Genomic DNA, 7,582 nt, shown 5'->3' on the forward strand with positions numbered 1-7,582 from the left:
ATGACGGCAGCAGTACAGGAGTCGTTTTTAGGTCTATATTTCATAGTGCAACACACATTAGTACAGTGGACTTGGGTCTGATTTGGTTGTTTTTAAGTCTTCTTGTGTCTTTGATGTTGGACTCTGCAGAAGTGGAACACTTCAGCCCGATCCGAGTGTCTGAGAAGGTTCTGTTCCACCTGCTGCGCCACCCCAGCGTCAACCAGGAGGTCCACTTCGACCACAGCAGCCGTCTGAGTCCAAGCCACTACTTGTACACCCGCAACCTCAAGTTCTGTCAAGTTGTTGTCTGGTTTCTCAGGGCCGTGTGGAGGTGGAGATCGGCAAAGAGGGGCTGAAGTTTGAAAACGGGGCCTTCACGTATTACGGCGTCTCTGCTCTGACGTTGCCGTCTTCAGATGAGACCAGGGGGGGCACCGAGGTGGGGGCAGAGCTGGAGAAGGGAACAATAAAGTTTCATGAGTGAATCTCCAGGCTGAAAACTTGAGTATCTAAGTTTCCAAGAATAAGACTTGAGAGATGATCCAGAATTAAGTAGATTTAATTAAACAGTTACATGCAAAAGGGTCAAAACATACATCTGGCGCTTCAAAGCAGAATGACGATGAAACAAAGGAGCATACTGATTTTGACGCTTAGAGGATGATACATTCTAGTGACAAAAACATTAATGTTTTCAGTGCTAATCTTTGTTTGGACAGGATATCAGTCTGCACTAGTCGGCCAAGGCTATCTTCTGCTGTTCTCTGCAGTTTTGTTTTCATCAAGACACTTTTTTCCCATCACACTCCACACTTTCCCATCACACTCTATCTAGAGACCAGTTAACCAATTCCATGATTTTAGAAAGTTTTCAGAGGATGTGAAAAGAGAGGCTCCAATGGAATGACAAGACAGCACAAGACAGAGTGTAGCAGCAGGACAGATAGAGAGGGAGTGGGAGGAGAAAAGCGTCAGCCTTCGCCGAGGGCAGGAAGTTTTATTTTTATATCGGAGTGATGAAAACATCAAAGAATCCAGGTTCTGGAATGACCTGGTCAAAGTCCGGACCTGAACCTGACCTGAACTGACCAAAGTTCCTCCACAACCACGAGAGACAGGTGAAGTAGCACAAGAAACCACACAACCCTGGAGAACAAAAGGTCTCTCTTGCAAATGAGACCCTGGGTCTCAATGAGATTTTATCTGTATAAATAAAGGTTAATAAATAAAAAAAAGAGGACAGGTTGCTGATCATCATCGATGAACTGATCATCAGCAGGTGTGCAGACCTCTGAAAAGGCTGTTTTGTGGTTGGCTGATCTGGAACATTCAGGTGTGTGCTATGACAATGCCAAGAGGGAACGACATCTGCCGTATCTCAACATGCGTACTCGCCTGTTATTGTGAAACGTCGTCAGCTTCAGCTGAAGTTCTGGTCCAGTTCTAAAGTCAACATATCATCAAATGTGTTCTAGCTTCACCCATTTTATACATGTTGGATTCAGCAGAGACTCGTGGAGACCTGGATTGTCAAGTATCCCAGAATGCATTTTGCATCAACAAGCAGCGGTAATAGTGGAGCAGAAAGGAGTACGCTAATAAAGATAAACTTTTATTTATTTTTATTAAAATACAGTTTAACTACAATACCATGTGTCCTCTGGATACATGAGACCAACATGGAGATGTTTGGTCTTCATGTCCAGAACCATGTTTGGAGGAAACCAGCAGAACCACCTGAGACCCACTGTCAAGCACGGTGGTGGAGGGATGATGGTCTGGACCTGGACACCTGTCAGTCCCTGGGGAAATGATCCAAACACAGCAGCAGTTTTACATCAGAATGCTGATAAATAACAGGTTTAGGTTCTGGAACGACCCAGTAACAGTCCAGACCTGAACCTGGTTGAGATGCTGTGGTTGGACCTTCAGAGTCTCAGAGAGAAGAACAGACCAGAACTCCTCCAGAACCAGGAGACACTGATGAGGAAGACATAAACATCTACTGAGGTGCTGCTGCTGAAGGTGGATTCACAAGCTGTTGAATCATGGGGGTTCTTGGTATTACCACGCTATGTTTTCTTTGGGTTTAAAGTCTATAAATAGTTTTTTTTATTATTCCTTGTTTTGTGGGTTAAACTGTGATCAGTGGTTCTGAGTATTAGATAAACTCTAACAAAAGGAACAAAACAGCAACAACAGCAAAAACGTGGGTAATTAACGGGAGTTCTCTAACTTTTGCACGTACCTTCTTTTGTCCTGAAATTCACCTTCAGACTCTTTAAGTTAAAACGGCATTCATTGTTGTGAGGTTTGACAAAATCAATCAATCAATCAATCAATCAATCAATCAATCAATCAATCAATCAATCAATCAATCAATCAATCAATCAATCAATCAATCAATCAATCAATCAATTACTTTATTTTTCCCCAAGGGGGCGATTAGTTTCGCGACAGGAGAAGCACACAATGTTAAATATACATAAAATATACATAATAAATTACAATAGTAGTATAGACCTAAGCTTGAGAGTGAAGGCTTTTTTTTCAGCCACTACCTTTTCCTTCCGGCATTTAAAAGAACAATAGCGGAGGGAACAAAGGAGTGTTTATATCGGTTTGTCTTTGCAAAAGGGAGTCTAAGCGTGTACCTGATGGTAGAAACTGAAACTGTTGATGTAAGGGATGTGAGCAATCAGACAATATGGAGTTTGCCTTCTTGATCAGCTGTTTTTCTTTTCTTGTAAAGTTTGTTGAGCCGACCCGATGATTTTACTGCTTAGACTGACAACCTTATTGAGCAGATTTCTGTCTTTGACCTTCAAAGATTGAAACCAACAAATGAAAGAAAAAGTGATGACAGATTCGATGAAAGAACGATAAAACATAGACATCAGGGAAGAATCGACCTGGGATTTAGAAAGTTTTCGGAGACAGAAAAGGCGCTGCTGGCTTTTCTTATATATTGAGTCTGAATTTTTTCCAAATGACAGTTTGTTGTCAATAATAGTGCCTAAATATTTATAAGACTCAACAATTTCAACTTCTTCACCCTCAATCACTTTACTTACAGGAGAGGGCTGCACACGTCTGAAATCGATACACCTATCCTTCGTCTTAAAAATATTCAAAGATAAAAAAGATTCCTCGCACCATTTTAAAAAGTATTCAAACACAGGACCATGTGAAGTGTCAGTACTTTTCAGCAGGCTTACTATAACAGTGTCATCTGCAAACTTCAGTAAAACAAGAGAACTGAAATCAGCTTCCACAATGAGACTTCACGACTCGCCTGGACCAAACTTCCTGAGTGAGAGAGAGCGGTTCCTCTCTGACAGTCCAGTTACTTTGTTTCTGTTTAGTGATTCTGGTGGTCCGTCCATCTCTACAGCCATCCGTCTATCAATCTGTCCGTCCATCCATCCATCCATCCACCCATCCATCCATCTCTACAGCCAGCCATCCATCCATTCTATCCATCTGTCCACCTGTCCATCCATCATCCATCCGTCCGTCCATTCTTCTATTCATCCATCCATCCACCCGTCTGTCCATCTATCAATCCTTCCATCTCTACAGCCATCCATCCATCCATCCATCCATCCATCCATCCATCCATCCATCCATCCATCCATCCATCCATCCATCCATCCATCCATCCATCATCCATCCATCCATCCATCCATCCATCCATCCATCCATCCATCCATCCATCCATCCATCCATCCATCCATCCATCCATCCATCCATCCATCCATCATCCATCCATCCATCCATCCATCCATCCATCCATCCATCCATCCATCCATCCATCCATCCATCCATCCATCCATTTCTCTGTCCGTCCATCCATCCATCCACCCATTCGTCTTCTACACTGGATAAATCCCCTAGAGGGTCACAGGGGTCTGCCAGACTTCAAAACCAGTATCTGATCTTCATTAAATAAGTTTCAGGTTAATTTAGTGTTTTTAGGTCTACTTCCAGGTCTTAACCTTCCATTTTCAAGGATCAACAGTACTTTTTTCCTGAATAATAAATTAAGTTGCTTTAAACCTTTCCTTTTTTCCCTTTGAGAAGTATTTCAGTATTTCAAGTATTTCTAAAGTTAAAACTCACATTTATGGCCATTTGAAACAAAAAGAGTGTAAAGAAGAAGAAAACAATGAAATAGCTGTGAAATTATAAACAGCAATAAACAAATACATGTTTTAATATAATGGCATATAAGGACACAGGGCCAACTTAATTTCACCCTCATGTATAGAGGACACATGAAGATTCAACAACTGATGTGAACATTTCTCATTAAGTTTGTTCAGAATCCGACGAGTGAGCGGTTAATGTGAGATAATAATGTATCTGCTGATGCAATATAATCAGTCCATGAAGAAGAACCGGACCGACTCTTCTTCTGAGATGAAGTGACATCACAGCGGGTTGTCTGGTTCTTCCTCTACAGTCAACGTTCATGTTTTTAAAATAACATAACCGTGTATTACACAAAAAACTGCTGGTTAAATCCATTTATCACCACAATTTGCTTTAGATTTGTTTTACGCATTTGTTTTATTCTGAAAGTGAATCTGGGGAAACATGAAAGATGAAATCTTTATTTCTGCTGGCTCTGCATGATGTCATCTCCACTTCCAACAACAGGCCCGTCTCACAAAATCTTTTCAGTGAAAGGTCATGCCGTCCTTTACCCGTGCACGAGCCTCCAGCGTGATGTCAATGGTACATAAAGACGCCTGTAGCTGTGTTTTTTAATAAATCAAAGTACAAATGTTTTACTAACCACGTCTCATTGTTCAAGAACCAACTGAACGTCTTCGAGCACTGAGATCAAACATCATTCATATCGTACTTTTATTCCTGACAAATTAGCCTTATTTTCCATGAAGAGATCATTTACTGTAAGTGGAAGTTAACCTGCAGATAATCACGCTGTAATCCCATGAAGCCGGTCGGCTGACCCGACTGAAACGGGTACAACTCTCGTAGCCAGAAGAATGTTTGGACAGATTAGATCAGAATGACGGTAAAGTTACATGAATTATCTTCTTAGGTGAGCCAAGCTAAAGGGGCTAACAGTGATCGACATCAGGTGGGCGTGTTCCTGCTGGTTTCCAGGTCAGGTGGTTCAGTCCAGTTACAACATGCCAGAAACCCTCCTCAGAGAACGTATGGCGGTCCTTCCCAGAGATCTGTCCAGTTCTCTGCAGTGTTTTATTGAAGTCGGTCTTGTGTTTAATGAATCCGTTTCAGAACAAGCTGCTGCTCGAACTGACTTGACAAAATAACATCTTAAACAACTTAAAAGCCTTAAAAACAGGAAATGGAACTGTACTGTGTTGCACATGTGAAGTTGATGGTTTTCAGTTCTCCGAAAAACTGTGGGGACAGTTTCTAGGAGTTCATGTAGGTGTTTGTGGTTTGATGGTATACGTGCCTGAGGGCTAGTTTGTAGTACCTCCATCCTCCTTCACCTTCCTTAGGCCACGTTTACACGTAGCCGGGTATTTACAAAAACGGATATTTTCCCCTCTACGTTTTCAAAAATATCCTCGTTTACACGGACCCGCATGAAAACGCTGTTAACGTCATGCCCAGCCGATCAGAATCCTGGAAAAAACATCAACAAATGACACCTGTAACTTCCAGTTAAGGCTGATTTATGGTTCCGCGTTACACCAACGCAGAGCCTACGGAATAGGGTACGCGGCGACGCACACCGTACGGCGCGCATCGCCTCGTACCCTACGCCGTAGGCTCTGCGTCGATTTAACGCGGGACCATAATTCAGGCTTTACTTCCAAGACGGAATGAGTCTTTCGTTTGGAGTGACAGAGAAGTGGAGTTACTTTTAAGTGTGACTTTAGAATATAAAACAGGTAAAATACAAGAAAATATTGACGGTGGCCAAACTAATTGTAAACACAGGTCGCACTCATGACGCTGGTGAGTTTCTGGTGCATAATGTGACGTTCTGAAGCTTAAATCTCTGTTTTCCTCCATTTTCCTCCGTTTTCCTCCGTTTTCCTCTGTTTTCCTCTGTTTAGACGCAAACGTGAAAACAGAGTTTTTGAAAATCTCCACTTTGGCCGGAGTTTTCAGAAATGATCGTTTTCGGGGGCTTTGAGCTGCGTTTTCGTGTAAACGAACGGCCAAAACGCATGAAAACGCCTACGTTTTTGTTCCGTGTAAACGGGGCCTTAGATGTGTTATCTCCCCTTGTGTACCGATTATTGACTCACTAGCGCTTTAGCTGACGGGCCTCTGAACGCATCTTCTCCTGGATGACCAACAACCAATTGAATGTTTTCCACTTGTATATAAAGATTGATATGCAAGTTGCTTCTCTAAGACTATTGCAGATATATTTTCCTCTTTGCATCTTGTTAACACATACCTGAATGTTCCAGACTAACAAACCGCTTAAACATCCCCACATTCCCTGCAAGCGTCATGTGGGCGTAAGTTACAACCTGAAATCCAATGAACGCTGTGAGGGGTACTTCAGACAGGATTCTTCTTTTTCAATACATACGTGTAATACTACAGGGGGCCTCCTGCCAGGTGGACACGCCAAAAACGCCCTCCCCCAGCGGGAGGCGTCCTGGGGGACTCCTCACCAAATGCCCAGCCATCTGTGGAAGGTGCAGCGACTCGTTTCTGAGTAACTTCTCCTAAAAGCAGTTCATAGTGACGCATGTCCACAAGTGTCCCTGGCCCGGGCATGGGTTACCAAGATCCCACCCTGGAGCCAGGCCTCGACGCTTGGTGGCCCGAGTCTTCACCCATGGGTCCGCCCACCACTTGAAGGAGGGACCATACAAGTCGGGTGGCAGTCGGACGCAAGGGCCTCAGTCAAGGATATGACTCAAGGATGTGGAAATTGGTCTGTGGACATTCCAGAGAGTAGAACCACCCCACATAAGAAAATAGTGGGCGGGGGAAATCCTGCCCTTCAAATCCACGTATAAACTTGCGTGCACCTGTTTCATTACTGATTTGAACTATGAGTCATGACTTCACTACAGTGGATGTAAACAAAGCACTCAGGATATGATGAAAGTGATGCTTTCACCACTGAGAACTCTCGTTATGACGGGCATCACGCCTGCGTGGTGACTGGAGGCAGTATACAGGAGGCAGCGCTCCTCAACCCTAACCCTTCCTGCCTCACGGTCCAGTTCGTCAACTTGGAAGGGTTCTGAAATGGTCCAAGGTGAAGGCTGCTAGAGGATGAAGAGGTCCAGCTTGTTAGCTCTGGTTAGCCGTGACTAGCAGCCTATAACGGACCACAAAATGTCATGACAACACACAATGTCAACGTTCCAAACAATATAATGACATTAAGGCTGGCTTGAATTATGTACAACACAGTGCCCCTACATCATAAGATAATCTAAAAAATAATAATCGTAAGTGGCAGCCATACTCCAGACCTTTGCAGACCAACCCATACTAACCCAGGACCAATCCAGACCAAGCCAGACTCAAAGAATGTGTGAGGCATTTAATGCTCTGACAGCGGTTGGGAAAAAACAGTTTTTCAGTCCGTTTGTCCTGGATTTGATGGCCCTGTAGCGTC

The 7,582-nt window shown here is 43.4% G+C and overlaps 1 long non-coding RNA gene across 1 annotated transcript in view; it reads right to left on the minus strand.

Moving 5' to 3' along the window:
- The window catches only part of LOC133454628 (uncharacterized), a 33,628-nt gene continuing 26,046 nt past the window's right edge, over positions 1–7,582 (minus strand). Inside the window, exon 3 of the long non-coding RNA XR_009783403.1 lies at positions 1–433. This is a non-coding gene — a long non-coding RNA (uncharacterized LOC133454628). The remainder of the gene's footprint in view (positions 434–7,582) is intronic.

Source organism: Cololabis saira, chromosome 11, assembly GCF_033807715.1.
Source record: "Cololabis saira isolate AMF1-May2022 chromosome 11, fColSai1.1, whole genome shotgun sequence".
NCBI lineage: Eukaryota > Metazoa > Chordata > Actinopteri > Beloniformes > Belonidae > Cololabis > Cololabis saira.